Source organism: Chionomys nivalis, chromosome 14 (assembly GCF_950005125.1).
Source record: "Chionomys nivalis chromosome 14, mChiNiv1.1, whole genome shotgun sequence".
Lineage (NCBI taxonomy): Eukaryota > Metazoa > Chordata > Mammalia > Rodentia > Cricetidae > Chionomys > Chionomys nivalis.
Window position 1 is genome coordinate 57,344,106 of NC_080099.1, and position 9,090 is coordinate 57,353,195.

Consider the following 9,090-nt stretch of genomic DNA (forward strand, 5'->3'; position numbering starts at 1 on the left):
TATTAGCATTCTGTTTCCTAGGTAACCAGGTGAATGGCTGTGGTCATGTCCACATCTACCCACACCAGCTCTGTCACACGCCAGCTCTGTCAGTAGGCTGAATTAACATCTCTTTACAGGCACCCTCCAAATTACAAACAAGGATCAGCACATTACCATATCCTGACCCTTTGTTAGGGAGGTGACCTCCTCCTGTGTGACAGGTGCAAACTATGGCCTGGAAGTCTGGCCACCATTCAATGTAGAAATATGGACCTACAGGCATTCAGAATGAAAGGAAGGTAAAAAGCCACATGGTAAAATGTAGATTCATATAAACTGATTAATTTAAGTTATAAGAGCTACTTAGGAACAAGCCTAAGCTATAGGCCAAATGTCATTATTTGTGAACTGGCAGTCCAAAGGAAAGTCCAACTCCCTATGGCATTGGATGTGGATGCTTGGATATTCACATAGAGCCTGAGAAAGCGGTTTCTCAGATAGACTTGGGGTAAGGCACACTGCTCAGTGGTGGGAGATTGGTGGAAGCATCTACCTGAGCTGGTTCCTGCAGGCCCGAGGCTCCACTTTCACCAGCCTGAAGTGGGAGGAGCCAGCCACCAGGCCACGTGCTAAGTTGAGCCGTGCAGCTGAGGGCCTAGCCTCTGCTTAGCACTTTAAGGTTTGTCTCACAGTCAGAGAACACTGCAGATGCACAGAAAGTCAGGTCCAGATCATGAAAATCTCTGAACAGGTAGACTATGCTTGAAAAATGTGTTTGGATTCTAAAGAAAGAAAAGAAAATGAACATAGACAGTCATAGAAAAATAATATAAAATTAATAAAGTCTTTAAAAAGAGAGTTAAGGAATATAAAAAAGTCACATAAGGATGGAAAATATTATAACACAGGGAATTCATACCTTGTATGGTGCTGTGTTAAGTTTGAATTTTTTGAATGCCAATGAACAGAGAATGACAGCTGCTGAGAGACACTGGATTGTGGAAAGGACTGCCGAGTTAAACTAGCCTAGATATTGTAGGGATATCTTGGCTTCAGAATGGAAGTTGGACAATGTGTTGTATTAGGAGAGAGAGGTTGTACTTTTGTTTCCATAGGAAATGGAAAGCTATGGATTCCTTCAAAATTAATCAAGATCAGATTTGATCAGGGGAGACCTCCTGAGGATCTTGGCTATAGACTACAAGACAGATGATCTATAAGCTGATCCCTCAACATGGGAACACCTCCGAGACTGAATGAGACATGATAAATCTTGTTGGCTTCAGAGTCCTGATGACTTATTATTACATGCCATCTTTTCATATGGTATGAATAGAGATTTATATTACAGTTTGGTTATACAGTTCAAACAAACATAAAGTTAACAGATGTCTTTTACCTGCTCAAGCATAAAACAAAAAGTCATCATTAACTGACTTGTGCACACTGAGCATTCCATGCTTGTGTTAATGCAGATATACGTGTTACCTTTAAATGTTTGTGTTTTCAGAACAGAAGGACCAGTTATCAGTAAAGGCAAGTAGTCCAGGCATTCCAAAATGCCTCTGTTGCCATTTCCTCAGAATTCTGCATCCAGAACAACTTCAAAGCTGTTAGATGAGATGGTCCAGCCTCACAGACTGTCTATCCAAGACTTCAGATAAGCTCTACACTTTCCCATCACACAGAGACTAAACAAAAACTAATACACCTAGCTCTCCCAGGACTTGACAGTTATCCCAGTTTTCTCAATGTCCCCTAAAAATGCCTTTATCCCTAGACAACATATATAAAGTTGAGAGACATATAAGAGCTTAAGTTATTTATCTAAGAAAATGTTTTGAGGTCTGAAAACATAGTTTTGGGTTGATAATACAAGTTAGGATAAAAAAATAAATTAAGTTCAAAACCTTGACCTCACCAAGATAGGGTAGACAATGGAGTATTTTCTTTGAATTTACCAATATTAGTGGATTGGACAATGTAAATGTAATTCTTACCTGATAATTGTTCTTATTGAATATAGTTTTACTATGTTGGAGTTAAAACCTTTCCTTTGTATTAGACAAAAGAGGGGGAAATATTGTGATGTATTTGTACACTGTACGAAGATGTGTTGCTGTGATTGGTGTAATAAAAAACTGAACGGCCAATAGCTAGGCAGGAGACATAGGCAGGACTTCTGGGGAGAGAGAAAGAGAATCTAAGAGTGCAGGAGACACCAGGAAACATGGGATAAATCAGACTTCCAGAAATGGAGAAGTAAAAAAGGCACAGGGTAGAATGTAGATTATTATAAATGGATTAATTTAACTTATAAAAACTAGTTGAGGGCTAAAGGCCAAGCTTTCATAATTAATAAGAAATCTCCATGTCATTATTTGGGAGTTGGCTGGTGAGACAGAGAAAAACTTGTTACAGTCCTGTGTTTTGAAAGAGGAAATGAAGAGGTGGGATCCTTTCTCCAGCATTTTCTCCTGGGCACATGCTCTTGGACAGAGTGCATGTGAAACACGCTCATCAGTGCAGCCCTTGTCAGCTGACCACAGGGGAGGAGATGCTAGTCTGTTCGGTTGTGCAACAGCACCTCCAGCCCTGTGGGTATTCCTTGCAATAGTCCTCTAGCAATGAGAACCAGACCTGCATGGATGGGCAAAGGCTTGTCATCACTGGTTGATAGTTGATAATTTGCCACCATTTGGGTCCCATGGAGTGTGAGTCTCTTTAGAAGAAAGAAAGGACCCCAGATCTCTCCTCTCCAATCATATCCTTAGTGTGCAGCCTGGCTGGGCACAGTGCAAAGGTGTCTCAGGTCTTTACAGCCTGGCTGGGCACAGTGCAAAGGTGTCTCTTTACACATTTCTCATAGGACTTTATATTTCCTTTCTTCATGGTGGGTGTGACTGTTAGTTTTAGTTATTTGTTTGGAATTTTTTGAGAAAGGGTCTCTCCTGACTGTCCTGGAACTCTATGTACACCAGGCTGTCTTCTTCCTCAGAAATCCTCTTGCCTCTGCCTCCTGAGTGCTGGGATTAAAGATGTGCTCCACCACAGTTGATTAATGTTATAGTTCTAATTGTTAGCTGGACACAACCTAAAACACCTGGGAAGAATTTCAAGGAAGAATTGTGTGGATTGTGTTGGCCTGTGGGCTTATCTGTGAGGTACTGTTATAATTATGCTAATTGACATAGCAAGGCCCAGACTACTGTGGGTGGCACAATTCCCTGGGTCCTGAATTACATAGAGTATAGGATGTCAACTGAGCAGCAGGCATGCATGCATTTATTTCTTTCTGCTCTTGACTGTGGATGTGATGTAACCAGTTGTTTTAAGTTACTGACACTGTGACTTACCTGCCATGATAGTCACCTGGAACTGTGAACTCAAATAAGTTCTTTCTTGCCTAGGTTTCTTTTTTGTCAAAGTATTTTTACCACAGACATAAAAATGAAGCTAAGACACAAGGACCCCTTGCGGCTCTACAGAGCTCAAATCCTTTTTCTCCTCGTGTTTCATATCCTGTTGTTACATAGCTTTTCTGGCTTCTGTACCCCAACCATATGCCTGAAACCTACGGATAAGCAAGGGAAGGGGCTATGGCAGAGAGAACCCTAAAGTTATTCACAACCTGGGCTGGAGAGATAACTCAGTGGTTCAGAGCACTAGCTGCTCTTTCAGAGTTCTTGAGTTCAATTCCCAACGAACACATGGTGGCTCACAACCATCTGTAATGAGATCTGGTGCCCTCTTCTGACCTGCAGGCATACACGCAGACAAACACTATGCATAACAAATAAATAAATCTAAGTAAATGTTTTAAAAAGATATTCACAGCCCAACCTCTGGAACATGATACTGTATTAGTGTTTTCCTTTTTCTTTTTGCACTGGTAAAATATAGGACAAAAGCCACTTAAGAAAGGACATCTTTATTTTGGCTCACGGTTTAAGGAACTACAGTCTGTGATGACAGAACAGACTTTAGAGGCAAGGGAGGCATGGTGGCAGGGAGGCATGGTGGCAGGGAGGCATGGTGGCAGGCAGCTCCATGACAATTCAAGAGTATGAAGCAACTGGCCGATTGGGATGTCAGTCAGGAAGGAAGGAGAGATTGGGGTGGGAAGTAGGGCTTAGTTGTAAACCTCAGCGCCTTCACCCAAATCACCTGCTTCCTTTGGCCATGCTTCATGCCCTAAAGTTTCCACAACCTTTCTGAATACAGCCATCAGTTATAGACCGAATGTTTGAACACGTGAGCCTACGAGGGACATTTCATGCTGAAACCATAAAATGGCGGGAGGAAAATAGACTGGAGGCTACCACTTGAGTTTGTTCCTCTATCCCTTCTTCAAAGTTTTCTCTACTGTAAGATCACCATGCTCCAGGATGTCACCAGCACATTGTTACTCCTAAACCCAAACACACTTCCGCTCCTCCTTTACCAACACAAGACATCCGTTTTTGCCAACAGGCTAGTGCAGAGCCCTTAGGGAGGAGACAGACATGGAACCCTACACACAGAACCCAGAGTGGGCCTGTCTCTTTTTCCATCTCCCTTGAGCCTTGCCTCTGGGGACCCAGTGTTTCATATTGTTCCCTGGAGCAAACTACTCCTGTGAAAGAGCTGGGGATTAGCTCAAGGATAGAGGTGCTGAGCATGTGCAGGCCCTTGATTCAGTCCTCAGCACTGCAGAAATGAAGGCCTTGATTCTGCGGTTGGGTGTGTCTTCAGCTGTTGGGTGTGTTATGAAGGTCAGTGAACCAGCCTCATGAACCCCATGGAAGGCCTTCACCATGACTGCAGGCAGAAGCGCGTGGAGTCCTCCTCAGCCATGGCTGCAGGACAGAAGCACATGGAGTCCTCATCCTTCTCTGGAGAAAGATCTGGTAGCTTGACTTTATTAGAAATATGCTGCAGAAAAGGAAAAGGACACTATTTGTGAGCACCCACAGACATCCTAGAGCAAGGCAAATATTACATCAATGAAAGGCTACTGTTGAAGGGAGAAGGGCGTGTGATGGTGTGTGAACATTACGGAACAATATTTGAGCTCGACATTTCTATCTGCATTCTTTGCAAAAGAGAAATAAAGATGCCCTCAGCCTTACAAAAATTAAATAATGTCTCCTTTGTTCTTGTTGTTTTTGAGAGTTTGATACATCCAAGGCTGTCCTTGAACTTACTGTGTAACCAAGGATAACTCTGAACTGATCGTCCTGTCTCTATGTCTGGGAACTACGGCGACTGTGGTGCTGTAGGAAGCCAGGGCTTCATGCACACCATCCAAGTCCTCTGCCATCTGAGCTGCAGGCCTTCTCCACTAGGTCAATTACAAATAGCTTCTTAGTTAGGAGTGTGACTTTGTTCAGCTTTGTGTCACCTCCCCGATCTAGTGCTGGGGTTTTGTCTGATTTTAACTTCTGCAGGTTTTGCACATCCTGTCACAGTCTCTGTGAGCTCTGTGCATCAATCCTGTCGTATCTGGAAAGTATTGTTTCCTTAGCGTCATCCACCACCTCTGGCTCTTGCAATCTTTCCGCCTCTTCTTCCATATAGGTCCCTAGGTCTTCAGGGGAGGGTTTGAAGAAGATATTATGCTAATTGCTCCAAAGTCTCTCACTCTCTGCAGTGGCCCAGTTGTGGAGCTCTGTGTTAATTGCCATCTGCTATAAGAAGACACTCGTCTGATCTGGATTAAACGATGCTCTCATCTATGGGTACAGCAGTGTGTCATTAAGGAGTCATTTTATTGTTATGTTCCTTTAGCAGAAGGATAGTAGTAGGTTTTCCCCTAGGTCCATGATCTGTTTAATCTCAGGTTTTAGTAGCAGTGTTAGGCATGGATATCATGATAAGGAGTGGGCCTTAAATCTAAGCCGAAGGTTGGTTACTCCCACAGCATTTGTGCCACTATTGCGCCGATGCATCTTGCAGGCCATTCACTGTTGTAGGTTGAAGTGTTTGCAGCTGGGTGATATTGATGATTACCTTTCTCTTCTGGTAGTGTGTACAGTACCTCCTAGCAACATGAAAGCTAGTCACTATGAATGAAGCTTCCATTTGGGCACCAGCTTGTTTCTCCACGCTTTTTGATGACATAAGAAATTTACTTGGTGGTGTAAGATGTCCAAAGATACATTCCCCCTCCCCTTTATATGATGGCTCCATTTAACTTTGTTTCTTATAAGTTTGTATTTTAGAAAACTCCTACAGTAGTAGGTTTCCATATGGGTCCCTTCCTTCCTTCCTTCCTTCCTTCCTTCCTTCCTTCCTTCCTTCCTTCCTTCCTTCCTTCCTTCATTCCTTCCTTCCTCTTTGTTTGTTTGTTTTCGAGACAGGAACTCACTACACAGACCAGGCTGGCCTTGAGCTCGCAGAGATCTCACCCACCTCAGCCTACAAATGCTTGGATGAAAGTCATAACCACCATGCCTGGCTTCCATATGCGTTCCAAAGGTCTTTAGTATTGATTGCTTTCCCCATGTTCTTTCCTTTATTCTTCGCACCCATCCACTTCCTTATTTAATATTGACATTTGAGTTTCTTCTTAGTCTCTTCATAGTGCTATATTCTTTCCCCTTGCTTGGAAGATTCTTCCTCCACCCCCCCCCCCACACCTGGTCCTTTATCAGCTACCTAATCTCAGTGGTTATTCTGATTGAAGCACAGATACCTAAACCTTAAAAGTAATACATGAAATATTCATCTTTGGGGTCTGGATTACTTCACTCAGGATGACTGTTTCTAGCTCTATCCATTTATATGTAAGTTCCATTTTTTAACAACTGAATAATATTGCATTGAGTAAATATACCACATTTTTGTTATCCATCAGCTGATGGACATCTAGGCTGTTTCCAATTTCTGGCTGTTGTGAAAAGAGAAGCAAGGAATATGTCTGTAGTGACATGTGGAGACTTTTGGGTATTTGCCTATGAGTGGTATAGCTGAATTTTCTTGTTTTTCAACTTTTTGAGGAACCTCCTCACTCATCTCCATAGTATCTGTACCAGTATGCACCCCCGCCAGCAGTGAAAAGTGGTCCCCTCCCCGAAACTTCCCCAGCAGGTGCTGTCATTTCCGTCATTGAGCTTAGTCGTTCCGGGGTAAGATGAAATCTCGAAGCAGTTCTAATTTGCATTTCCTTGATTTCTGAAGTTGTTGAACGTTTTACAAGTGTTTCCCAGCCATTCATGTTTCATCTTTTGAGAACTTTGTTTAGTTCTGCACCACATTCTTTTATATATTGGGTTGTTTGCTTTCTTGATGCTCAGGGGTTTTTTTCTGCGTTGTCTTCTTCTTTATATATGTTCTAGAAACTAACCCTCTATCAGATGCATAATTGATAAAGATTTTCCCACCCTGTAGGCTGCTGCTTTGCTCAAATGAAGGTGTCCTTTGTCGTACAGAAGTTTTTTAGCTTTGAGACATTCCATACACTGATTGTTGGTCTTGGTGCCTGTGCTAATGGTGTTCTGTTTAGAAAGTCCTGTCTTGTGCTAATGAGTTCAAGACTATTCCCCACTTTCTTTTCTATCAGTCAGGGTATCTGGCCTTATGCTGAGGTCCTTGATCCATCTGAGGTTGAATTTTGTGCAGAATGACAGTTGTGGATTGATTGACATTCTTCTACATGCGGCCGTTCAGTTTGACCAACACCATTTGTTGAAGAAGCTGTTTTTTTTTTTCCAGTGTAAAATTTTGGCTTCTTTGTCAAATATCATAGATGGATGGAATTATATCTGGGTTATTATTTGATCCCGTAGATCCGTGCGTGTGTTTTTATGCCAGTATCATGCTGTTTTTACTGCTATAGCTCAGTAATAGGATGGAAATCTGAAATGGTGATACCCCCAACTGTTTTTATTATTCAGGATTGTTTTAGCTAGTCTAGATATTTTGTATTTTCATGTGAAACAAAATTATCCTTTCAAGATTTGTGAAGAATCGTGTTGGAGTTTTGATGGGGTTTGTACTGAATCTGTAGATTGCTTTAGACAGGATGGCCATTTTCACAAAATGAATCCTACCTATCTTCTAGCATCTTGTTCAATTTTTTTTTTTTACTTGCTTGGTTAGAGTTATGACAAGGAAACTTTTTGAGGCTATTGTGATCAAGTACTGTTTCCCTGATTTCTCTTTTAGTATTTACTCTTTGTGTTGTGTATCCTGATGCTTTGCTGGAAATGTTTAACAGCTATAGAAGTTTCCTAACGGAAACTGGAGACTCTTTTGTGTGTAAAATCATATGATCTGCAAATAAAGATTCTTTGATTTCTTCCTTTCCTGCCTGTATCCCCTTGATCTTCTTCTGATGTCTCATTGCTCTACCTAAGAATCAAGGACTATATTGAGGAAGTTTGGAGAGAGTGGCCATCCTTGTCCTGTTCCTGATTTTAGTGGAGATGGTGGAGTGTTTTCTCTGGGTGGATATTGGCTGTGGGTTTGCTGCAAAGCGTCTTCATTATGTCCCATATATCCTTAGTCTCTCTAGGACTTTTATCATGAAAGGATGCTGGATTTTGTCAAAGGCCTTTTCCGCATATAACAAGATAATTGTGTGGTTTTTGTCTTTAAGTCTGTTTATGTGGTGGATTACATTTATTAATTTATGTATGTTGAGCTAACCCTGCATCACTGGGATGAAGCCAACTTGATTATGATGATAATGTTTTTGATATGTTCTTGAATTAGATTTGTGAGTATTTTATTGGGAAAATTTTCCACTTATAAGGGATATTGGTCTATATTTTTCTTTTTTATTGTTATTGTTGGGTCTTTTTGGTATTGGAATGATTATTGGGCTATTATTGGGTAGAAGATTTTTAAAATTTATTATCTTTATTTTATATGTATGAGTATTTATCTTGCATGTGTGTAAGCATGTATGACATTGGTGTCCATGTTTGGTAAATCAGGACATCAGATTCCATGGAACTGGAGTTATAGACAGCTGTGAGCTACAGTTTTGGGACTTGAACTCCAGACCCGACAGGACAGCAGTATGTGCTCTTAACCAGTCCCTGCTTGGAAAAATTACTGCTTCTATTTCAAAACAGGTTATCCTTTTCTTTTTGGTTTTTCAGTTGGATGTCACCATGGTTC